This window comes from Aulonocara stuartgranti (genome assembly GCF_965226115.1).
Source record: "Aulonocara stuartgranti genome assembly, chromosome: 6".
NCBI lineage: Eukaryota > Metazoa > Chordata > Actinopteri > Cichliformes > Cichlidae > Aulonocara > Aulonocara stuartgranti.
This window is the reverse complement of record NC_138944.1, coordinates 3,479,890-3,506,421: the sequence shown is the minus strand read 5'-3', so window position 1 is coordinate 3,506,421 and position 26,532 is coordinate 3,479,890. Positions and strand designations below refer to the sequence as shown.

At 42.6% G+C, this 26,532-nt stretch overlaps 1 protein-coding gene and 1 long non-coding RNA gene across 5 annotated transcripts in view; both read left to right on the top strand.

Moving 5' to 3' along the window:
• kcnq5b (potassium voltage-gated channel, KQT-like subfamily, member 5b) overlaps positions 1–26,532 on the top strand; it is a 146,687-nt gene that overhangs the window by 5,952 nt on the left and 114,203 nt on the right. The gene's annotated exons all lie outside the window — the stretch shown is intronic.
• On the top strand, positions 18,979–20,920 carry LOC309708579. The gene is made up of 3 exons (XR_014277297.1): positions 18,979–19,289; positions 19,490–19,577; positions 20,287–20,920. It is a non-coding gene; the product is annotated as an uncharacterized lncRNA (long non-coding RNA).

The window sequence follows — 26,532 nt, the reverse complement described above, 5'->3', positions numbered from 1 at the left end:
AGACATGCAGACATGTTCACATGATACTCGACACCAGAATGGTCCCTGAGGCAAGCAGCAAATTTGCATAATCTCAGTTAAGAACAGGGTGTTTTTCCCGCCTGCTGTGCTGCTTTGTGATGTGAAATAAAAAGACAACCAAGACAGACATATATATTGTTAAACTCCAGTACAAGCTTATTTTTAAAGGTGTCTGGTTTTTAATTTTCTTATGCAAGAAGCATAATTATTGTAATCATGAATGAAAGGCTCTCGGTAAGAAGGACTCAGTGCAGTTCGAAGGGTCACGTGATATCTGAATATGAAAAACTTTTTATTGTTAAAAATGTTATGTAACATTATGCAGGACTTTAAGGACGTTATCTTGTCTGCTGCTTCGCTAAATATTTTTGTAGCTTTGCATTGCTGACATCACAGCTGAGATGTGCTTGCTCTCCACGAACCACCTGCAAAACACTCCTATAGCTTTTATCACTGGGGAGCAGGAGAGCTATGATCACGCAGGTTGGCAGAATGCTGCGATATGGAGGGAAAAGCTGAATTTATGTTGTGTTACAGAGTAAAAACAAACACAAAAAGATAATAGATAATGTCTGTTTTTAAAGGTTCTCTGTGAGACTGTAACGTGGACATGTGCTTCAGTAATAGACTGTATGCAAAAGACGGACCCTACTGCATTTTGAAGCCTTGTTGGAATGTTTTTGTTGCCAGAGGGGTCATATTTGGATGTGACAGTGATGTGCTATGTAGCCAGCCAACTCTGGAAAGCCTTGTTGAAACCTGCAAAAACTGTAAGAGTGAAACACACACTAATTAGCAAGTATCTGACTGTAACTACTTAATTAGTTGGTGTAACTAAGTAACATCCATTTTCTTGACAGTTAACCCTCTGTACTCCATAATGGCTTCAGATGGATTCTACTATTATTGGAAAAAAAACCATTTCTGTACACTGGATATTTTAAAGTATTCTATTAACACCAACACTTCAGGAATTTAAAAAAAAAACTTATATTTTTGCAATATCTTACATTTTTACTCCTGAGTCACCTCAACGCTCTGGCCGTTCGTCTGTAGTAAGTCTAGGATGTCAGTCTGTTTACCTCAGCTGTCAAAATGCCGGGTGTGAGGCATTCGTGCGTATTTACTCTGGAGGGTGTAAAACTAGTGAAAGGAGTCTGATACGAGTCAATAATTCAGCGAAGCACATCGGACATTCAGGCCTAACATTAGCTGGCATAGCGTTAGCTCGCGACTAGCTGTTGCTGTTGCTATAGCCAGCTTGTCTTGAGCTGTACTCAGATAGGACGGCTGCATGTTGTAATTTTAGAGCCTGAACTTGATTTCAGGAGATGAGGCTTCAGGTGAGGAGGAAGAGATCTGCGTTTGTCTCCTGACCTCTCACTCACTCTTCCTGTTGCCTGCTAATAGTCTCCTAATAGGAAGCATGCATGTCTGATTGTTGCATCAGACATACTCGCTCCCTCTCTCTTTACATTATAATAGGAAACACCTTGAGATGACTGTTGTGAATTTTTGCTATTTGAATAAAATTTTAATGAGTTAATTTGAGCATTTACAGTTCTGACTCTCACTGGTCTTCACTGTTTTAGCATCTGTTCTGTTTGTTTCGTTAGCATCAAATTTTTGCAAAAACACTATGAAGGTTAGGTCAAAGTTCTCATCTCAAAAATGGCTCCCTTATGTCGCAGGTATAGTTCGTTAGTTCGTGTTCGTTAGCATCACTTCCTTATTACCAACTGATTAAAATCAAAAGGGGGCGGACTTACAATAACACTGTAAGCGATGGAGAGAAGAAACTGATCCTGACTGTCATGAGCTCTGATCCATTCAGCCAAATAAGCTAATTCTGCACAGTTTAAATAGGGTATTGCTATAGCTTTAAATGATGGCTGTAATCTATATGTAAACCATTTCATGCCCAGATTTTCATACAAAATATGTACTGAATAGATGGGTTTGAGTCTTTTTTAAAGGCTTATGTAAGCAGAGCGTGCCATTAGAGAGCCTCGTATTCACGATTGGTTTCACATAACACATTGTTTCGGTGTAAAAATAGGTTCTCTTTATTTTATTTCTGAACTCTGCAGAACATCCTCTTTTAAAAATCGTAATGTTTATTGACTGCATCTTAGTTAAATAGAGTTGGTCTGTGTCTGGGCAGCAACGTGGTTGATACGTGATTGATTACTCTATGAAAACAGCATCAAGCTCAGCTTCGTCACGTATTCTAGAATGAAATTGTTAGATAAACTTAACGAGTCAATATTTTAAATTGTTGTGTGATTGGACTTTTTGTGGAAGTTGCTAAAAATATGTAAAATAGTTTTAATTGTTAGGTTGCATTGTAGGTGATTATTATAACTGTAAGCTGAACATTATATAGCTATTACAGCTAATCTTTTTATGATAGCTTAAAACTATTGCTATTATAAAATCACAGTGTATCTTTTTTCGCTAACCTTTTTCCTTTTAAATGGGAGTTTCCTTCCCACTGTCGCCAGGTACTCGCTGTTGCGGGTGTTGTTTAATCCTTGCAGTTTCCTCTTTGTTATTGTCTTTACCTTACAAATAAAAAGAACTCTTCTAGTTGGTCAAATTGGTTAATTAACTTTATTATGTTAGTTAAAATAGGTTGATAAAAATATAACAAATGGTTAAACTGTTTGCAAGCAGTGCAAAGTAGCTAAATGTGATGGTTAAATAAAAATGAATGACATCACTGTTTAATAGAGTAGCAGGTAGAATAAATGAATGACTGACATGTAGATCTGGATCATAGTTGTCCAGATCTGGTATAAAACCAGTTTAAACGAGTACAGTAGAGCATCGGAGGCATGGATGATGAAGCTGACTGTGGAGGTACATTAGATGAAAAGGTCGGGAACCACAGCTGGATGTCTGCTGGATACATTTTTGCGACAGCTGCAGCACTGAGCCCGCCTTTGTGCTGTACCGAGCCGGTCGCGGGGCCTCGCTGGCCCTCTCTCCTGTCCGTGCACATGCGTACACAGTGCCGCCATTCATCTCACCTCTGCATTAACGAGCTCTTATCCTTCCAAGTATGTTCAGCGGCAGGAAAACACGCAGGGGAAATGGCGTTTCTCCGCCTCAGGTTTCTGAACTGGCACCTCGAACAGCCGCGGTGCACAGAGTGGCGATATGGACTCACTGCTCTCACTTGTTAAATATCTATCAGTCGGTTTGTTGTTAGAAATACTTGGATTTATAGACTGCAGTAAAGGATGCTGGCTCATCCTGAAAGCTGTGTTTGATAAGCTTAGGTTATTGGGCCTGTGAAGCCAACAGACAATAAAATGTTTAGTAGACATCTAAATGACTAATCAGAGGCTGCTCTAAATCCCACTGCAGTTGTGTATTATATTTTGAGTTGTCATTTGTTACCCACCCTTTTAAATTCTCACTTAGAAATATCTCTGTTCCCTCTAAGCCTCCTTTTTGTTATCATTTCGAGAGGTTTGCACTCTGCTGTGTATGTTATACATTTGCTTAACCTTCACAGCATATTGGGGTATTTTGCACACTTTAAGGCAATCTGTCACCTTTTCAGTAACTCAATGGAAAGAAACTTCCAGCATAAAGCACTAGTAAGCACAGCTGACCTGTATGTGAAGAGGAGCCGGCCGGCATGATCTGTGTGGTGACAAACCAGAGGTGTGATTCTTTACTCAGATGGTGGCTGCCTCACACTGACACTGTGAAAGTGAGAAGCAGACGCCGTGTCAAGAAGGTTTATGATGTGAATTTATCTTCAGATGCTTTGACGAGAAAGAGGCGAGTTCATGAGTGGAAAAGGGGCTAAACAGTTTCTGTGATGGTTTGTTTGACGCAGTAGCTTTTGCATGATGTTTTAGGCATGCTTCATCTAAACGTGTGCGACATCAAGGCTGTTTCTCGAGCATCGTTTGATACGGATCAACCACAGCCCAACTATCACAACCTGCACATCTTTGAGCTGGTTCGTGTTTGTCAGTCGTCATAAATATTTTGTTTCACTTTTAAAAAGGGCCCCTGATTACTTTAAAAGGAAGACGCAGTGACTATTTACAGCACGGCATATAAAGTAAGCTACACCTCCTGTGTTCATGCTGTCGAAGAAACTGATTGAAGACTCCAACAGTGTGTCAAATGTGATTTTTAAACTTATATTTCCGATGAATAAAGAGCTCTGAGGCCAGGAATAGATTAGTTGACCACGAGATTAAAACCACCTGTCTAATAGCACGTAGGTTGCCTTTATACAGGCAGAATAGGTCCAAGCAGTCAGGTCACAAGTCCTCATCAGTTTAATACAGTCCTACTGGATTGTATTGATTGTATTGATGATGGTTTAAATATTAAGAATAATTCTTTGCGAGTTGCCGCTATGTAACATTCACGAGGTTTAGTTTCTTTGCGTTAACCGGTGAAGCTTTGATCAAATTGTGTTTGAATTTGAGAAGCATGTTGGGATCTTTTTTTTTCTTGAGCTGTTCCCAAACATTTTTGCCACAGTGGCGGGGTGTCTTATCCTCAGAAGACATAATGCGCACGTTTTTCAGGGCGTGCTGTTGCTGTAGGCGCTTGTCATTGGTCAATAACAGTGCAAAAGTTGATTGTGTGTGTCAAAGTAACACCACACGAGTGCCAGAACCTGAGCTTTTCATCCAAACGTTGGATCATAATGAGATGATTAATTGCTTGGCGCTCCTCATCGCTGTGACATATTCACTGTTTTATTTTCCTAGATAATGGATTAGCAGTAGTTTTTAACTTTTAGGGTGTACGCTTATTTCTTCAACTGTAGAGTTTTCTTATGAAGGCTAAACAGAATTGTTGCATTTTATATATATATGTTGTAATTTCCTACTCTCATGTCCTTTCACCGGATTCACCGAGACTGCCCTCATGTCCTCTCAGTCCTGTGTGAGTTATCATAAAGAGCTTGATTTTGAGTCTGACAGAACTTTATTATTCTCCGTTATTAATGACGTTGCATTTCATTGTTCTAATCTATATAAAGAAGTCCTCTCAATAGTTTCGTTTTTTTTACCCAGTTGTATCATAAATGGTACTTTAGTATTTTTGCATTATGTCTTAGTTGGAAATCCTGGTATCGTGTTCTTGCTGCTCCAGCACAAAAACCTCCAGCCTGCCGATGTTGACTTTTTCACCATTTAAAACTGGATTCACTTTGTGTACATGGACTCAGCACAAACGACATGACACATTAGATATCATGACTGTTTCATGAGCTGGCCTCAGACTGTGTTGTTGTATAGTACCTATATGTAAATCACTGTGCCCGTTTGATGCCAATCACAGGATGGTCGCGGCTGATGGAAATTGCCTGCTGCAGGTTTCATGTTTCTAACCTCAGTTTACTCAGAGGGAGTTCCCCTCTCTCTATTGTCGGGGGCTGCCTTTCTAAACACAAAGACAGGCCTTGTCACAGGATACGCCTGCACACATGCGTTGTGGGTATTGTACCTTGGTGAAGAGAGACATCATTTAGGTAAACGGCACCTGTTTGCTTCCTTTGAACGCCGCCTCGCTCCAACGCCTCCCAGAGCCTACGGTCGAGATGTCGGGAGTTTCATTCCGGTGACATCTTGAAAGTCTCGCAAACCAAACAACTAGTAGACACCATTACCGTCTGGCTTCCCCTCTCTGAAAAATGTCAGATTGTACTTTCACGTTTGACAGAAACCCCAGCCCACTGCCGCGAAGTGAGCCTGCCATCGTGGGTTAGGGGGTTTTCCACCTGATTGCCCCTTGTGTCTCACTCCCTGATAAGAAAGTGTTTTTGTGGTTGTTTGTCCCAACCAGTCATTTCACAGGTTCCAATCTGTGTGAATGAGTCACTTTTAGTGTAGCGAAGCTCTTTTTTTCATACAGCTCTCTGTGTTAGCTCCCCTTTTCTTACTGCATTACTTCCAGTGTTTTCCAGCTGTTTCCTCCTGCTCTTATGTGACCTCACCCCCATTGTCAGCGTGACAATGGGAGGGACGTCAAACTTCACTCTCTTCCAAGAAGAACTCACAGTTCTATCAGAATGACTGGTGAGTGGGGTACCAGCGCTGGATAGACATCACTTCAGTCTTCATCTCTCTCCCCTGACAGTGCTATTTGTTTGCCTTTCTGTCATCAGAGGGCTTTTGTTGGCCCGTGAGAGACTGGTCTTTAACACAAACAAAGAGAGGAGCGAGTATCATGATCTTTTATGGCCCCGCCCTCCCTTTTAGCCTATTTTTATTGCAGTTTTAGTCCTCCCTGATCTCTAACTGTTAATCAGAAATGTGCTAGCAGATGCTTGCCTGGAGGGGTACGGAGGTGGCACGCCAGTTGACTAATTTCTGTGTGTAGCAGTTCATCTGATGTGGAGTGTGACACAAGCGGACTCAGGCCTAATAACTGGGTTTATCTGCTGACAGCCGATGTGCTTCAGAATAGGCCTCATACGAAACGCACGCACAAACACGCGTCCGGCCTCCTAATATGTTTTTAGATAATCAAAAACACCAGCCAGCTGTCAAAGTGTCAGAGAAATCCCAGAGTGAAAGGGGCAATTTTGGGCACTTATGTGTTGCCATAGAAACTGATGCTGTCTTCTTGAGCTTGTTCAAGAGTGATTTTATAAAGAAATGGATGGATGAAAGATGAAAGGATGTGCTGGGTGGGTTCCAACAGGCGAAAACAAAGAGCACATTCTCTTACCTGTGTTCGTACGATGGCTGTGGCGGCCCACGCTGCGCCGCCGTCGCCCACCGTGTTATATTGAGTCGTGTATCAGCTAGTTTTCAGCCAGCCTCACCTAACCAGCCACACCGAGAGGGGGGGCGCTGTTTCCCCATTACACTGATATTTGTGGCAAGTGGAATAATACCACATAAACACTGTTACATTCCCCCCTGCTGAATTCCACTTGCACATTCAAATAAACAAACACCACAAACAAAAAAAAACACCCTTAAAAAAAAATCAGGTACACCAATCACCATAACACAAACAGAGGACAAAAACCCAATAATCCTCAAAAAAAAGAACAAGATAAAAAAATCCAATAGCTAATCTATAGCTATCAACATGTGATAAATCTGTTCAGTAATACCAGGTCGTACAGTCACAAAGAAAATTCAGTCAGAGGACTATCCCCAAAGGAAGTAGAAGAAGAAGTTGGCCAGACCCCTTCCAAAAAAGAACAAAATATGCCAGTTACATATTTCATCACATCATAACTGTACGCCACTCCGACACAGAAAAATCAACGACAAATAATCAGTTTCAATTCTAAAGATCAAAGTCCCACTTCAACAACAATAGAATCAACTCACAGTTATCAACAATATTTACACTTTAACAGGTCTCTGATGCATCATTTCAGTCAACCTGGAAACAGGCTTAAGTAACCGTCCCACTCTCGATCTAGCACGGGTCCCCACCATCCTGCTAACATCAATCGGGTCTGCGTTGGGTGGAACAACTGTGGTTGAGACATGACCCTCAATCGTAGCTTCATTGTCCTGGTCACTGTCAGTAATGGCTGCCAACTCCGAAACAGAGGAGGCTGCAACTGGGGCCACAGACATAAGCAGGTCAGAATGTTGACCACCAGAGGTGGCATCTACCTGCTCCTCAGTGTCAACAGGGGGAACACTGGTACAGGCAAGCTCTCGATCCACCATGCTGCCTTCTGGTTGAGTAACCTCTGTCATCAGCGAGTCGCTGGACACTGCAGACGGTAAGTCAGACACCCAAGCTCTCGTCCTGTATTCAGCCGTGCCCACTGATGAGTTGCAGACAGCTTCTCCGTCGCATCCAACCATCAGCGAGCCAGACTCAGAAAGCTCATCTCCATCATCCTGAACTGAAACACCACTGAGAGGGAGGAAGTTCACTGGCATTATCAGGTTGCGATGCACAACTTTCACTTGCCCTGTGGAATCATCCATCAGCTTAAAGGTGTGACTCTCATCATTTTTGTCAAAAACTGTATAGACAACACTCTCCCAGCGATCAGCAAGTTTTCTTTTGCCACGTCCCTTTTTGTTGGCCAAAAGGACGCGATCACCAATCGCTACTGGGGCTCCCCGCACTTTCCGGTTGTAGAGGTCCGTGTGACGCTTCAAATTTTTGCGTGCCACCTCCTGCGCCAAATCCATGGCTTCTTTGAGGTCCCTCCTCAATGTCTGGACATATCGATCATAGTTCATGATGTCTTGGTGCTCAATAACAGAGCCAAAGATCACATCGATCGGCAGTCTTGGCACTCTGCCAAACATCAGCAGAAATGGCGCATAGCCATTTGTCTCATGGACTGTGCAGTTATAGGCGAATGTGAGAGCTTTCAGTGCCTCAGGCCACCTTTGCTTGGCTCTTGGGGTAATGCACGAATCATGTTGCCCAAGGTACGGTTCATCCTCTCGCAGGAGCCGTTTCCCATCGGATGGTATGGGGTCGTGTGGGACTTCTGGACACCTGCCACATTCAATAGCTCGGCAATGAGCACACTCTCAAAATTAGCTCCTTGATCAGAGTGAAGGCGTTTCGGAAAGCCGTAGATGCAGAAGTAGTTATGCCAGAGTTGGTGTGCCACCGCCTTAGCAGACTGATTGGGGCATAGAAAGGCCTGAGCCATCTTAGTAAAGTGGTCTGTGACCACAAGCACATCCACGGATTTGTTCGCTGAATCCTCCGCAGACCAAAAATCTATGCAGACCAGTTCAAGGGGCTCTGATGTTCTGATATTCTCCAAAGGTGCTCTCGCCTCTGGCTCAGGCGACTTGCTAACAACACACCTTCTGCAGCACAGTACATACTCTGACACATGCTTGGCCATACCAGGCCAGTAGAATCTATGCCTGGCCAGATAAAGTGTTCTTTGTTGTCCCTGGTGACCGGCTTCATCGTGGACGCCTTTCAGTACAGCGAGCCGCAAGGTTGGCGGAACAACATACAGATAAGTCTTTGTCTTTGAGACGGGATTCTTGGAGACTCGATACAGCACACCATCCCTCACAGTTAACTTGTCCCAAGCCCTTAGAAATCTCTTCGTATCAACCGGTTCACTTGCCCGCTCCCTCTTCGAGGGTCTCCGTCCCCTTTCCACATAGGAGATCACTCTGCATAGCACATCATCACGCCGCTGGTGTCCCACTAGGTCATCATGCGAGAAGGGTTCAGAGTCAGACTGGTTTGGCGTAAGCACAGTCTGAGAGCATTGGGGCAGAAGGAGAGCATGTGGCCACACCCTGGACTCATGTTCACTATGGGCCTGGAAGACAGCTCCCACCTCAGAAGATGTCAGCATTCCTGTCTGTGCAACAGCCGTGCACTGCGAAACAACAGGCTGGTTATTGCTTGAGGCCTTATCAGCTGAGTGAACAGTCCATCTGAAGGCCTCCTGAACCCCACCAGTGGCGACTGCCTCTGCCAGAAGTTCATTATATGGAACCCTTATCAACCGGTGGGAGGCCCTGGGGTGCACGAAGGGCTCCCTGCTCAGCGCGTCAGCAACCACATTTTTAGGACCAGGAATGTACTTTATGTTCAGTTCAGTTCAGTTCATTTTTATTTCAAACATGTGCCTTCACAATCATTACAAAATATCATTCCATTATTTGTTTGAAAAGGAGTAGGCTGAAGTATTTACTTATTTGTCCCTACCCCCTCAAGTTTTACCTCTCATTCATTTAAATTTTTTTTGTCTTAAATTAAACAAACAACATATGAAACATATGAAGTAAAACAAAACATAACATACATAAATCAAAAACAAGAAATTAGCAAGCCCCACCACAGTATAGTTTCTTTCATATGAAAAATACAGAATGTGTATATTTGCAGATACACAAGTTATGGAAAAACAACAAACCAAAACAAAACAAAAAAACAAAAAAGAACCGCAACACCATTACCAGCAACATTACCATCCTGGGTTAACCCCGTTTTCTTCATTCTTATACTTATTTAAAATTAGGTTTTTATATTTTACTTTAAACTGTTTTATGTTTTGACTGTCTTTTATTTCTTCTGTTAGACTGTTCCATAATTTAACTCCTGCAATTGAGATAGACATAGTTCTTAAAGTTGTTCTAGCACTTTGTATTTTTAAATTCCATTTCCCTCTTAAGTTATACCCACCTTCTCTTTCTATGAACAATTTACAGATTTCTTTGGGAAGCAATTTATTTCTGACTTTATACATTATTTGCGCTGTTTTAAGCTTCACCAAGTCTTGGAATTTAATAGCTTGCATTTTGACAAAGAGTGCATTTGTATGGTCCCTGTACCCTACATTATTTATTAATCTAATGGCCCTTTTCTGTATTATAGTTATTGTTTGTGTATTACTTTTGTATGTGTTTCCCCAGACCTCTACACAGTAGCTCATATATGGCAGTAGTAAAGCACAGTATAAAATGTGCAGTGCTTTCTGATCCAACATATGCTTTGCTTTTCCCAGGACGGCAATGCCCCGTGCCAATTTCCCCCGAACATAAGTAATGTGTGGCTTCCAACAGAGCTTGTGGTCAATGATCACCCCAAGAAATTTTATTTCATTTACTCTTTCTAAATATACATTGTCAACACATATTTCTACTTCGATGTTTTTCTTTTGGTTTCCAAACAACATAAATTTGGTTTTATCTAGATTCAATGATAATTTATTTATATCAAACCACTTCTTTAATATCGTTAATTCCTGTGTGATCATCCCCAAAACCTGTGGCAACTCCACACCTGAACACAGTATATTTGTGTCATCTGCAAATATTACAAACTTTAAAATCTCCGATACTCTGCAGATATCATTTAAGTACATAATAAACATTTTTGGACCCAGTACTGAACCTTGAGGTACTCCACAAGCTATATCCATCAAATTAGATTTATATTCATTTATTTGTACATATTGTTGCCTATTCCCTACATAGCTTTTTAACCATTCCAAAACCACTCCCCTAAACCCGTACTTTTCCAGTTTTTTTAATAGAATTTCATGAATTACAGTATCAAACGCCTTCTTTAGATCTAAGAAAACTCCGAGCGCATACCTCTTATTATCCATACATTCCGTTATCTTTTCCATTAAATCTATCAGTGCCAAAGCTGTTGATCTGTTGCTTCTGAACCCATACTGACTATCTGTCATTAATTCATATTTTTCCACAAAACTGTCAAATCTTTTTATGAAGAGTTTTTCCAGTATCTTAGAGAACTGGGAGAGTATTGACACTGGTCTATAGTTTGTAAAATGATGTCTTTCACCGGTTTTGTAAATGGGAATAACTTTAGCAACTTTCATTTTTTGTGGAAAAACTCCTTTTTGAAACGACAAGTTGAATATATATTTTAATGGTTTTACGATACCATCAATAACTGTCTTTACCGTTACCATATCAATATCATTCCAGTCTGTACTGGTTTTGTTCTTAAGTCCTCTAACTATGTCATAAATCTCTTTCTCTTCCACTGCTCTTAAAAACATTGAGCTACTATGTCAAACTGAAAAGGCGCTAGCTTTGCGATCCACCTCTGCTCACATGCATCCAGTCTTGGCTTAGAAAGTATGTAGGTGAGAGGGTTATTATCTGTCCATACGGTAAACTGATGACCCCTCAACCAGTGATGGAACTTGTCGCACACCGCCCACTTCAATGCAAAGAACTCCAGCCTATGCGCTGGGTACTTGGACTGTGCATGATTGAGTGTCTTACTGGCAAAGGCGATCGGTCTTGATGTAGAAGCTCCAGAAGGAACTTGCGACAACACGGCACCAAGGCCACTGCTGGAGGCATCAACAGAGAGCAAAAAGGGCTCCTCAAAATTAGGATGGGCCAGGAGCACTCGATCCAACAAGGCCTGCTTCAGCTCATTGAAAGCTGCCCTGCATTCATCCGTCCAGTCCTCCTCACACAGCTTTTTACGCACCAGCCGGTGCTTTCGCCGTGAACCACGAGGGCCTTTATCCCCAGATGTCAGCCGAAACAGAGGTTTTGCGATGGATGAGCAGTTCTCAATAAATTGTTGGTAGAACATTACCATCCCCAAAAATGAGCGGACCTTCTGTTGGGATGGGACACTCGAACCCTCTTCCATAAGGTCTGCCTCTGTAAGGGATGTAATGGATGCTATTTTGTCAGGGTCTGACTGTATCCCATCAGCATTTACAATGTGCCCCAGGAATTTCACAGACTGTCTCAGAAAATGGCACTTCTTTGGAGCCAACTTAAGGTTGTGAACCTGGAGTCTCTGGAACACCATATGCAAGCGCTCCAGTGCCAATTCTTCTGTCGGGGCAAAAACCAGAACATCGTCAAGATAACACAGCACACTGAGGAAGTTCTGATCCCCAAAAATGCCTAGCATCATCCTCATGAAGGTGGCTGGACTATTGCACAGTCCTTGTGGCATACGATTATATTCGTACAATCCAAATGGAGACGTAAATCCCGTGTACTTACGGTCCTCCTCATGCACCTCCACATTATAATAACCCGAAGTCAAGTCCATTGTGGAGAACAATCCGTTCCCTCCCAAAGCAGCCAGTGCGTCAGCCGGATGTGGGAGTGGGTGAGCATCTTTGACAGTTCTAGCATTAAGCCAGCGAAAGTCATTACAGATTCTCAACTCACCGGATTTCTTCCAAACTAAGACCAGGGGTGATGCAAACTCACTGCAAGACTTCCGAATTATTTCTCGTTCCTCCATGTCATTCAGAGCCTGTCTTAGTTTTTCATAATGAGTTGGTGACACACGTCGGCATGGCAACCGGAATGGCTTGTCGTCCACAACTCGAATTCGATGTAGGCAGCCGTTAGCCTTGCCACAATCCAGCTTGTCTCTCGAGAAGATAGACTCAGACTCAAACTGGGCTATAAGGCCAACCAGTTTTTCTTTGCCAGCCGGCGAAACTGCACATGAATCAATGTCGATATCAGACAGCCCCAGATTTTGCAGCACTGCATGTAGGGGGCTACAACCACTTGTCACCTCCTGTGAGGGTGAAACATCTGGCAAAGTGGAAACATCAGTGACTAGACTCTGCTCATCATGGCACCAAGCTGGGCCAGTAGACCGTTGCATGTTCTGTTGCAAGTAGGAGCCAGTGGGGCTGAAGTTCTCCACTGCTGCACAGGGGGACACGTCAGCCAACTTCATGTTCCGTTTCAGTGTTATCGGCTTGTCAAAGGGGTTCAGCACTTTCACAGGGAGCCACCCATCACTGTTTAGATGCGCTACAGTTCTCCCAACCATAACTGACCTCGGTCCAGACCTTGACCCGGTGGGCTCTACAACGACAGCACTGCCCACTTCCCCATTGTTCATTAGCTGCAGCCTGCCCCAAACAAGGTGTTCTGTCAAGGGCTCTAATGTTACAGCTCTCTTTAGATTGACAGTTCCGATCTTATCACCAACATGCCCTGGGGCCACCACTCCTGACATTGAACTCAGCAGATTTTTATTAAGCTGTTCTTCTGCACTCAGAGTCTTGCTGCATTCCTCTCCTAAATGTCCCTCTTCCCTCAGGCGATTACTCAGATACCTCATTAGGTTACTGCCCAAAATGAGGTCCTCATTCTGCCCTGCAATCACCAACATTGGCACAACAACTTTACAGCCATATATCTCCACTGTAATGTCACACACACCTGATGGAACTGTCCTCGAACCACCACAGCCAATCAGGACGACATCCGTGGGTTGCAAGGTGGGGGTCTGCAGCACTGCATGATGTAATAGTTGGGGCATCATATTGGTGCTGAGGGTGCAGGCCATAGAGCCACTGTCAAGCATGGCTTTAACAGACACTTTGCCACCCAGGGTCACATTTTCATAGAACAGCTCATCATGCTGTTTTAGTCTGTGTGTGTTCTGAAGAATGGGTCTCCGGCCTAGCTGGCACTCCTCACAAACAGTGTGTAATACAGATTCTAAATCATCAAAATCATCCTCTTTGGGGGCGATTTCAGGCCTAACACTTGCCCCCTCCACATGTAGGCCATCTAGTTTCCCAGCTGCTGGGTGGCTGAGTCAGGCCCCCTCACTCTGACAGACACGGCCCTGGGGCATTGAGCCCGTGTGTGGTCGCCAGCATGGCAGATGAAACATAGCCGATGGGCTCTACAGTGGTGATACGTAGAGTGTAGGGCTGCCACGATTTGTCGACTAGTCACGATTACGTCGACTATCAAAATCGTCGACGACTGATTTAATAGTCGACGCGTCGTTTGAAGCTTTGTAAGATCACAAAAGACGCAGGAATAAGTGGCAGGATTTAAGAGTGTAATAACGGACTGAAACAGAAGATGGCAGCATTGCATGTACAAGGATGTCAGCTACCGTTAAACCCCGAAGAAGAAGAAGAAGAAGAAGAAGAAGAAGCAGCTGTGTCCCAGAATTCATAGCGCGGCCCAGCGCAGTTTCCAACAATGGCGGCAGCTAGTTAGTTTTAATGTTACTCTTATTATTCTTTCTGGGTCACAAAATAAACGTTTAACATATTTTCAGGCGAGAATGTAGCTGTGTAAACCTCAAATATCTGCTCAGTTTATCAGGACACCACATATTTTCAAAAGCGCTCCGACGTTTTCGGAGACATCTGTTACCCACTAGCTCGTTAGCGAGCCGGGGGCTAGGTCACTAGCGCCGTGAGAACACCGGACTCCCCGCAAATCGTTTTCAAACCCACCGCCGTCTTTCGCTACTCAGGTTAAATATATATGAGTCACTTAGATAACTTAAAATGTTATTGTTTGGCTTTTTTTTTAGTATTTTATTTGTTCCTGAGTAAATCAGTTTGTCTGAGATTAAAGTTATAGTTTTTACACAGCTGAATAAACGTCAAGCAGACAGCTGATTATCAGAAGTGTGAGATGCTCCAGAATATACTCCAGTGTCCTGTTAGATTTTAGATAGCAAGGAGTTTATTAAACTTCACCGAAACAATCTGCAAATTTCATTAAAATTTAATAAACTATCATCTTGTCTTTATTTTTAGTTAGCACAGACCTTAAACACTTAAAGCTGTAAGCTAATGATAGTTATATAAGAGCAGATGCTGCTGGTGCAATAAGCTGTAGTTTTACGTCTAATGGATGATGATCTGATTAGTCGACTAATCGCAAAAATAATCGGTGACTAGTCGACTATCAAAATAATCGTTTGTGGCAGCCCTAGTAGAGTGTTCAGTGTCACCACAAATCACGCAAGGCACAATTTTGTGTGTTTGGTTCCGGGGAGCCCTTACATCATCCTTAGCAGGCAGCTTTGCTTGTCGAGGCTGTCCCTCCAGGACTTTCTCTAACAGGGCTATCACATGATCAAGACGATCAGTAGGTGGTTTTGCATGAAGGTCGGTAAGTGATGTTGAGGTTGGTGATGGTGTAATACACTTACTGTTGCCTGTCGCCTGCTGCACATTAGGACTCACCTCCTGTTGCTGAAAACTCAAGGCACTGACTGCACTAAACTGAGGGGTGCACTTCCGGTCCTTGCCATGCTCCAGCAATTTCTGGTGCACATCAGCAACCGTCCACTGCTGCAGGGGCTTGCACTTGAAAATAAGAGACAGTTCTGAGTCTGGACAGTGGCGGATAAACATAGCAGTCAGCTCTTTTGTCAGATATGCAAAGGACTTATTTTGTCTCTTCAGACAGTCTTCAGTCACCTCCATGGCTCTGTTCAACCTGAGCCAGTAATCAAACGGTGTTTCACCTGAGTTGGGTAGTGTTGCATAAAAGTCAGCTAAAGGCATGCTTGAACAGGCAGTGTCACTGAAGTGCTGCTTTAAGATCTCAAAAATGGGCTCTGGGCCCCTCTCAAGACACACAGATGGCTTACTACGTATGCCCACCTTGACTATTTCTCGTGCCCTCCCCAGCAGTTTACTTAGCACATCATCAGCTTGTTCAGCAACTGGTACCCCTCTTCTCTTAAAAAAAGTCATCATCATTTCCCTCCCATTCCTGAACACTGCATGAATCACAGCCATCCCCTCTAAAACACACAGGTTCTTTAACATCAGACTTTACAATCACATTCAATAGTGAGGGTTCAGATAACACATTATTGGCAGACCCAACAACACTGTTTCCCACTCCAGAGCCCAGCCGAGATTCAAGACAAGAGGCAATGCTTTCCCCAATAGAAAACCCAATTTGCGTTGCAATCTCTGCATAAAGGTTCTCTTTTGTGGGACTGGTTTCTGATCTAGTATTTTGTAGATCATCACAGTTCCCAACAATAGGGTTTTCATTTAACTCAGCAAGGACAGGCTTAGGTGTGGAGGAAACTGGGGCTGTCAGCAACCTTGATCTGCCTCTGCCCCCCTTCCCCTGCCAAAACTGGGAAAATCTGCCATGGCAATGTATCCCTCCTCTTTTTTTTTTTTTTTTTTTGTTAACTCTCCAAAAAAAAAAAGAAAGCACAGAGCCCCGCCCCGATGTCTCTAAAGAACGCAGAAAATGGCGGGACTAAGAAAAGCCAGTCTCCCGCGACTTTTCCACCTTCCAGGAAGTAGACGGCCCCCGTTGCGGTTGCAGGATTGCAGGAGCTGGGGTCACGGCACCAGTGTAACCGGTTTCTGCTTCATCCCGCTGCAACAGTTCGGCCCAAACAGACTCCTCGACTCTGCGTTGTGTTGTGTTTTTAAAAAGACAAGGAGTCTCTGATCGATCGTTGCCACTTTATTTCCTGAATGGAAACAACGGTGTTGTATCAGTGCAAATGGCTCGCCACACACCACTCCGCACAGCACACTACGGCAGAACATCTCATTAGCATTTAGGGTTGCCAACCGTCCCTTAAAAAACGGAATCGTCCCGTATTTAGAAACAAAAGTACACGTCCCGTATTGAGCTAATAAGGGACGCACTTTGTCCCGTAATACAGTGAGAATCAAAAGTAGTCTATAAATGTTAATGGAATTAACGCTTTGTTTGAAAACATAATTCCCAGCCCCTCTCCTGCTTTGTGACCAATGAGCTGACAGCACACTTATGACAATTCGAGTATGACAATTCAGATTACCGCTCATCTCATTGGTCGAGGAAAGGTCGCTTGCGGAGAAAATACCGGAAGACAACAGATGACCACAACAAGAAGCATGGCCAACAGGGGAACAAACGCCGACACTGCGGTGCAAGTCTCGGACGACAGTACACCTAAAGCTGGGCAGACACTGTGCGATTTTTTCAGTCACGTTATTCAGCTCCTGCTCAAACTGCACGATTGACTCGCAGGGGTTAAAAGTTGGTAGGTCACGATGCAGGTCTCACACTATACCGCCCGATGCTCTGATGCGACCTGAGTGCTCACACTGTGCCTCCATAAAATGAAGGTTATAACAGAAAATCTGTCGCTCGCTCTCTCTGTCTCTCACTCACACAGACACACCACCACCATCAACTTTGCTAAATTGCTAATGAAAAACATGATCAGGCAGCTGTGAATGAGCAGCAGTGTAGATCCAACTATTTTCACGGTTGTTGTGGTCGTGATAATTTTGTGATGCCACATGGAAAAGGCTCGGATGAGCTTTCCAAAGTTCTACAAGTTGTGCCTCCATCGCTTGTGTCCAGATCACACGCTGCACAGCCGTGCTGCTCCATCTTTTTCACCGACGTTTACGTGTTTGCGCATGTGCAATGTGAGCGGCTGTGGTGACACCCTCACGAGCGATTGATGATCGGGAGCTGCTCGAGGTGTTAATCGCTTCTCGTTACCCCACGTATACTACACGATGCACGATGAAGGCCAAAATCGGGCCGATCACCAAATCGGTCGCACGACTCAAAAATCTTCTCAAAATGGGCCAAAAATCGCACAGTGTGAGCCCAGCATTAGAGCAGCAATGTTTGTTGCTCAGAGAAAGAAAAGAAAAAAAGGCTGCAAAAGTACAGGGAGGAATGGGAAAAGGGAAACACCTGGCTGGAAAAGTGCACGGTAACACCTATAAAACGCACTGCACTGTGTGCCGGCGCACTTTTTCCATAGGCATGCTTCTAGTGGTGGGCACATGAAGAACATGAGAGGCGTGAAAGCTCGGGGAACCCTTAACCAATTTCTTGTCCACCAGGCCACGGCAGAAGCAGATATGGTATGTAAACATTGGTTTGTTGTTTTTAAACCCTCTGGTTAAGGTTAATATGGGCATGTGCAGTGAATATCAGCGCTATGTGGCCAGAAGTGTGATAATATAATTTATTTTGTGTAATAAACAACTGCAAGGATGGATGATTACAACAAATAGATGACTAATACATAAAAGTAATACATAGATGAATAATGATGATGAGTTAAGATGCGTAATCATGGGAACAAGTGGGTTTACAAACAGGAGCAGCTGATTAGCATTAGAAAAGCTGAAATAATACCTCAACTGAAGCCAATTGTACTAAATGCACTAAATGTGCACAGTTACAAGAATGATTTTCGTTCTATTGCTTTCTATTAATTTATATAATTTTAAGTTAAGCAGGACAGAGTTCTTTTAAAGAAAGATTTACTTATATTCTCAAAAGTTAAGCATGACAGGCTTCTGTTTAAGAAAGAGACCTGTTTTACTGTGTTAATGTTGTCATTTTGAGCTAAAAATAAATGGCTAAATGATCATTTGTTTCCTATATGGTCATATCACAAAGAATATGCATCTGCTTAAATCAAATTCAAGTCAAATGGTTAAAAAATAATTTCACACACAAAAAAAAGAGCTACCACACTGGGAAGGGTGAAGACAACTGGGTTGCCCGGCCCTGGCCACGAGGTGTCCCTTATTTATTTTTCAGGGAGTTGGCAACCCTATTAGCATTCCGCTTTAGCATATAGTTTCACACATTAATAAACAAATGAAAAGTACATAAAACTGGTGTTGGACATGTGTCCACTAAGCACTTATTACACTCAGTGCTCGTCAGCTAATCAAACATGTTTTATGTGTCTGTACCAGGGGCGGAGCGGGGGGGTGGCTTACGGGGCTTAAGCCCGGGTTGTTTTGTCAGAAGCCCGGGGTATTTTGGAGTGTAATTTTTTCATAGTTAGATGCCTGGCTGACAACTGTATAAAACAAAAAGTACACACAATATTCGAAGCACATAGTGCACACTGTGGGAATTTACGACTGTGCGTGAATCCCCCCCTGATATTGGTATGATCCAAGCTCAGGCACTAAGCGACTGAGCGAGGGGGCGGGGCAGCTGCTGCCCGTGAGTGCGCTGTTGGAGAGACGGAGCCAGCCATACTAAGGAGAGCTTAAGTTTGACCAGGTACCAAAGCAAATCATTCATACCGTACAAATAATGTAAATATGACGGTGCATCACGAAAGATTGATATGAAACTGATCACTTGACCAATATTATTTTACTTGCTCTTCAAGTGAATCAACAAATGGCGAAATGAAAATCCGAACAAATGCTATTTTTTTAGAGAGTCTTAGCTTACGTGTGTTTATTTCATATTTTCAGTTCTTACCCTCCCCGACTAAATCGGTTTCAGTTATGTACTGAAATATAAGAATGGACATTCGAGGCTTCTTTCAAAGAAAAAACTCAGGTAAATGTTATTTTATATATTATGCTTTGTATGTTGTTCAGTATATTTCTATGCAAAACAAGAGGGATTTCAGTACACAGCAGGATATTCACATTTGTAACCAGATATTTACACTTTAGGGAGAAAACATAAAACATTTTTACTGTACAACATCAATTTAGATTAAACTTTTGTTTTAGATAAATATTGAAATATATTTTGAATTAGTTAAATGTCAGAATAAAGAGAGACAGAGCTGTCTATATTTTATCACTTTCATCAAATTTAGGAGTAAATGTACACTAAGTTTATTGTTAATTAATAAGAAAACTGCAGACGATTCCATTCTGAGCTGAAGAAGCTTCTGATAGGTTAGTAGAGTCCATGTGAGTAAATTGGTGGCACAGCTGTGGATGCATACAAGGCAAAACACAGAGCCTGTTTTTTTGAAATGGGAAAATCAAGAGATGTCAACCAAAACACCAGGAAGAGAACTGTGGAGCTCCATAAGTGTGGCTCAGTTTGAATACAATTTGGTGCCATTTGCAATTAAGAAATACAGATAGTTTCTCTCTTTACTCTCAAAGTTAACAAATATGTTTTTTATATTTATCAATCTAAAAAAATAAACATTTAGTCTGATTTGATCTTACAATTAAAAAAGTGTTTGTGTTTTGATCTGAAGAGTTTGTAAATATCTGGTTTCAACTGTATATTTGATGATTGTCAGCACAAAGAGGGAGAGAGAGGAGCAGAGAGGGAGAGAGAGGAACAAAGAGGGAGAGAGAGGGAGATGGAGAATGAGGACAGAACAGAGATGAACAAGAGCAGGTGAGACACACATGTTAGTCAAATGGTTGTTTACCAAAAGTATAACTGTATCATAAGTACTCATGTATCTAGTACCTAGTGTTTCTTTTTAGGTTTGCTATTTTTCAAATTCTATATTTATTATGTTTTGCAGGCTTGTTTGCACAACAAGGCTAAATAATTATATAAACTTTTCTCAATCTAAATATTGTACTTTGGTAGAATTAAAAAAATAAGTGTAGTGCAGGTCTATGATGATTTTTAGTGCTACTATCATCTAGTTCTGATTCTGGTTCTGTCTTGGTTAAGTCCTCAGTAGTCCTGGTTTTGAACTGTTGTAGTCCTGTTTTAATTCCGGATCAGTTCTGGGTCTGGTTGAATTGGGGTTTAGTCCTCGTGTCTTGATACAGCCCTGACCTTGTTCTGCCTCGCTGCTTAATTAAAAAACTAGTTTAAGGTGTCTTGCACATGTGATAAATATTTTTCCCTATATGAAGTCATTGTTTTTTTTGAACAAAAGTCAAAACAGAGCCTATTAATCTTTCAGTCATTTCTACCCCCCCCCAAAAAAAAAAAAAATCCCACATGCATACTACCCTTTAGGGCTAAGCCCCGGGTGTTTCAAATGTCTGGCTCCGCCTCTGGTCTGTACTACTTAGCTATATTGTGTGCGGAACAATACAACTCACCTCTCGTATGGCTACGGCAGACTGGCAGCGATTACTGCAGCCAGCCACACCTAACCAGCCACACCGAGAGGGGGGGCGCTGTTTCCCCATTACACTGATATTTGTGGCAAGTGGAATAATATCACAAAAACACTGTTACACTAGTATCTGTCATGAGTTTAGTTTTTCCTTTGTTGTTATTCTAGCTTTTGTTCCCTTGTTTCCCTTTGTCTTTATTTTTGTCTTTCATTTACTTCCTGTTTTATTTTGAAGGCTTCTTTTATTTTTCTTCGTGACTTGCTGTGTTTTTACTTCCTGACTTGAGTTTCTTCAGAGTTCATCTAAGTTTCCTCCTGGCTTCTCTCTTTCCTGATGAGTGTCTGTGTGGTTCGCCTGAGGCGCATGGACACTGTAATTTCAGCAGTTTTATCAGTTAACTGCAGTCTTAACTGTGTATCAGGCAAAGGTTACACACAGGTCAGGCGTCAAGTTTGATGCATGTAGTCTGCACGTTTTTCCTGTGCCTGCACAATGGTGGTACCTGCTGAATCATGGCCTAAGACTGATGACATGTTCTTCTTAGCTTAGTTGTGATAACAGCTGTGTGTGATGCATATCAAAGATGTCAGCTTCCACATCTCATCCCGCCCTGTGCTGGTATCTCATTGCTGTTTGTTGGTTTGTAGACAGGTCAGTGCAGCAGAGATGGATGGATTTATGCATTTCAGCTGCCCGCGTTCTCACTTAAAACAAAGAGCAGAATTTGAATCCTGGAAGTGGCCTTTTCACATTTTTATATCTTAATTTGCGAAAGATAAAAGTCATTCACGCATACGTCACTTTATTATATTAGAGACTGCACAACTTTAACTGATGTTGCTGCAAATGTCAAAAAAGGCCCACAGACTGATATGCCTTAGGAAAGACACGTGGTTAAATATAGCACCCGAGTTCGAGTGACGTAGGTGGCTTCAACAGTCAAACCAGGGCGAGCGTAGAAGCTGAAGATTGGTCCCAGTGGGTGAATGGCAGCACGTCAGCGTGGCCCACCCCCGGCTCTGTGCTTGGCACGAACCTGGTAGTGCTGCATGTGGGTAACAGGCCAGAGACCTTCCTGTCTTACCCAGAGGGTCAACACTGCAGCTGGGTAGCAAGTCTGTGCCTCATTTGCTCCCTCCATCACCACAGAGTGTAAAGGGAAGAGGTCAAAGAGAAGCAGAGAATTAACAACAGAGGGAAAAGACATTTTGGTGACTGTGTGGTGGTGATTCCATTACTTCCCTCTGCTGTAATTCTTCTACAAGAATCTTTTGTGTTGCACAAAAAGTGAAATGTGCTGCAGATTTAAACTTTCCTCGATTGCATGACAACAAAATGACCTGTTTGTGTGAGTTCATGCTTCCCTTTCCGTTCATTTTTTTGTGTAATGCACCAGATTTCCTCATCTTATCTATTCTTACACAAAAAATCCTGCATCAAAAATCTTAAAGATTTCCAGCTGTATAGTTTTAGAAAGCATGAATAAATCATTCACTAGTGTTTAAACTAGTGTTTAGTGTTTAAGCTGCAGCTTTTATCCTCAAGTGTATGAAAGCATTTACAGCTGCACACTTGAGAAATTAAAAAAGTGTTTAAAAATAAAGAAAAACACTTCTGACTCTAATAATGGAGGCAGGTGACCATCAGAGTGATGTTGCGATGACTAGATATTTTTTTACATACAGTCTGTGGCTCTGATCACTTTTGTTATACAGTTTATCAGAAGTTTGTAATTTTCTTTTAAATGCAATCTTCTTCCGTTTATCCTTCCAAGTCACAAGTTTCAGATGTTGTTTCAACATGTTTTCTGGTCAACCTCAATTTTTCTCATCATTATGCCCCTCCCACAAAGTCTTTTTAAACCAATGAGAGCGCCCTGAACTTATCTGTGGCTCACAAGCCCACGCAGCCACGGCTTGTCCGATGTCATCTTCTGTTTGTCCTCACAAAAGTCAGCCAGGTTAGATCGCTGAGGTTAAAGTGCTGAGGTATGAATGAGAGCCGGGCTGGTTTTAACCATTACATTGCTCTGTTAGCACTTTCTTGGAGCTGATTGTCAGAACACATTAGTGATGAGTTTGCTGCAGAGGTCACCTCAGGGGAAGTCCTCTGTCATGTAGATGGAGCACAGTGTGAGTGTTAGATGGGGGTTGGGGGCTAAAAGAGGAAGCGATTGCATACATGCCTCTGATATAAAAAAAGTCTTCTTTATCTAATCCCTCTTTTTCTTCCTCAAGGCTTCTGGTGGTGTGCGTTCAGCGTTTGCAGCGTCTGTGCCCAGTGTTACATCAGCTCCTACAGCTGCAGCAAACCAGGCCTTCATAATGCAATTGCATGTACAGTATATTTAAAATGTATTGTGCTTTCATCAAAATGAGGAACAAATAAAGAGCTCCAACGCGGCCCTAATTGCAGGTGAATTAGAAAAAGCAAAATGACTTATAATGTCAGAGAAAAGATGGCACTCGAATAATTATGCCTATTATTCCAAACACTGGCGAACTGCGGTGCCAAAAAGGAAACGCTGATGAAGTGGAACAATGACGGACATGAACGTGATGCTTTTAAAAGGAAAAAGGAGCAAATCCGCACACAATATGCAGCAGTCGCATAAATACTCGGGAGAGGCAGTGAACTCCAATTCAATTGAATTATATTTTAATACACAAACATGCAAACATGTTTTATTAGCTGTAAACTAAGCAATAACAATATATATTGTGATAAAATATACTAATGCTTGGGTCGACAGAGACGTTTCTAGGAAATTTTATAAGATTTGGCATTTTATGGGTTCAGAATGGCAGAACGTGTCCTCAAAGCTCAAGAGACGGGCACATCCGGAAAACATGAAGCTTCATTCATTCATTGGGATTCAAGGTTTTCAGCCTGTTATATTTTTTTTATTTACTGGGGGGGGCGGGGCTTGCTCTGTTTGCCATTTATTGACAGTGACACTTTAAATTCAAACACAATCAAATGGTACTAAATGGCTTCTCGCCTGAGAAGAATTTCTTTGCGTTTAGCTTCCCAGAGTAGGTGCAGAAATGCATGATTACTGAATGTCAGTGAGGCATTCATTCAATCATCCATTCATTCAAAGTACAATGAAATGACCTTGATGGTGCTACAATGAAAGGAGGGTAAAAAAAAGAGAAGCAGATCAGTCGCTGTCAGAGGTGAACAAAATCACTAATGGTACAGATAATAGATTCGATAATTTTCATGCATCACACAAAATAGTTACTGCGTAAAATGATCATGTTTACATCGTTTAAACTAAATATAAACACACACTGATGCAGTTTCTTGAAACAGGAAAACTGCAGCAAACCTTCAGGAAAAACTCTTCCTGTGTGAAATATTAATAACCTCAGATTGTTGTGTCGACGCAGAGCAAAGCAGTTTGTGACGTCGACTGGCCAACAGGACTCTGGGATATGTTGTTGCTTGCTGCTTCGACGTGCTCTTGTTCTTCTTCTCTTCTTTTATTCTGACGAGCTTGTGTCAATGGGATATTTTTTGTATGAAACACAGAAACTCCTCCACATGAATGAACCGCTGGAGCTAATCACCGCTGGCTGCTGCTTCATATTTATCGTGTGGACATAGTGCCTTGGCGTCCGTCTTCTCATCCAGCTCTTGGCAGGAAGGAGAATAGTCATATTTCCCAAACTATTTTTTCACCTTTGCCCCGTAACTGAACCCCTTAAAATGCTTCTAATCATTTGCACATTTGTTATAATCCTCATGCACCACCAAGACAGATTTTTCCATGTTTATTGAGCTGCATGAGTAAAGTGATACTTGTTGTTGTTCTCACCTCTTCATCAAAGCTGAAGGTTGGCCTCTCTCTTAAACCGTGCCGTGTTTACTCTGGCCCGGTTCCTTCTCTCTTTATGAGCTCTGACAGAAGCTGTAGACAAGGAGATACGATCACATAGGTAGCTAAAACTGGACTGTGTGTGTGTGAGCTACTAGTAGGCCCACTTTGAAGGGTACGAAGGGAACGAGTGAGTGTGTGACAGAGTCGGAGCAATGATAATCTCCCCGTGTGCGAGTGTGGTGACCAGCTGGTGTGTCATTCTCAATCAGGGTTTCACACAATAAGGGAGGATGAGGCCACACGGGTTCAAAGTTTCTACGTACTACGTAACGCTCTGAAAAGCAGGGTCAAATGGTTCCCGCATCAAATCAAGAATAAGGCTGGGCTAGCACAGGAAACCTCTTATCGAGCGCCTTGATCGCAACCAATCCCAGAGGGCAGCGTAAATGTCACTTACAATCCCAACACGAGTCTGTTAAACTGGCTCTGAGCTACTGCCGCTCGCTTTTGTTTGCCAAATCATGTCTGCCTGTCGCTCGACAGATCAGCTCCTAAGTGTTTGTCTTTACAAAATAAGCCGACCCCGCAGCATGCCAGCTCATGGGGCTGTGGGGAAGAGGTGGGAAGAGGGGGCTTCGGATTTGGGGAATCAAGCTGAGGAGGAACATACAACAGCTGCCTGCTGGAATAACAAGAGTGACTGAAATGACTGCTCCACATGGGTCATGTTACCAAGCCGGGCTTTTAATAGGACGACTTGACTGCAGAGAGAAAAGATTAGTACAGAGTACGGTCGTCTGATCGCATATCATACATGAAAAGAGGTGTCGACAGAAGGCTGTATCACCTGTGCTTTATGCGTTGTAAGCTGCAAGGCTTGCCCTGCAGAGTTCACCCCAAAGAGGTCTGAGAGATCACTGTATATTCTTAGTCCATCCAAGTCCTCTGGGTTTCTGCTCCCTGTTGGAATCTCCATCAGCGATTAAGTCATGCTCCTGCCCTGCCACCGGAGCTCAGTTCTACATATGGCTACTGAGGTTGTTGGAAAAATATTTGTCAAAGTAATTTATGTTTTAGCCTGGCTGCGGTGGTGAGGATTGTGAAATAGAATTATTGCTCTTGGCAGTTTGCAGGGAGACGGAAAACCAAGCGTCGTTATTGGTTTTATAGGAGAATTAAATATATTTTAATGAGAGATTTTATTCATAACTTATATTTAGATCTAGTCCTCAAACTATGAGCTCTGCATATTTGAGCTCCCATGCGCTCTCGGTGGCTTTACTCGCTTTCTCTTTTGCGGGAAATTGAAATGAAAGACTCCGTCGTTTGTGCAACACTCTCGACTCTTATCAGTTTCCTGTTTTGATTAAGGAGAAGTGTACTTGGTCAACTGCTTCAAAACCGCCTGGATGACAAAAGCTAAACAAGGCGTTTCCTATAAACTTTAAAGGCTTGAAGTGCAGTTTTTGTGAAAGTGCTGAATGTTTACATCGTTAATGTGTGTTTGTCGTGGTGGTGATAAACTCACCTCTCCCTTTAGCTTCAGATGGAGCGAGTGTTTTCACAAAGCTGCAACTTTTGTTTCCACACAAACTTCTTTTTTTCTTCTTGGTTTCATTTAAATAGGACTTTT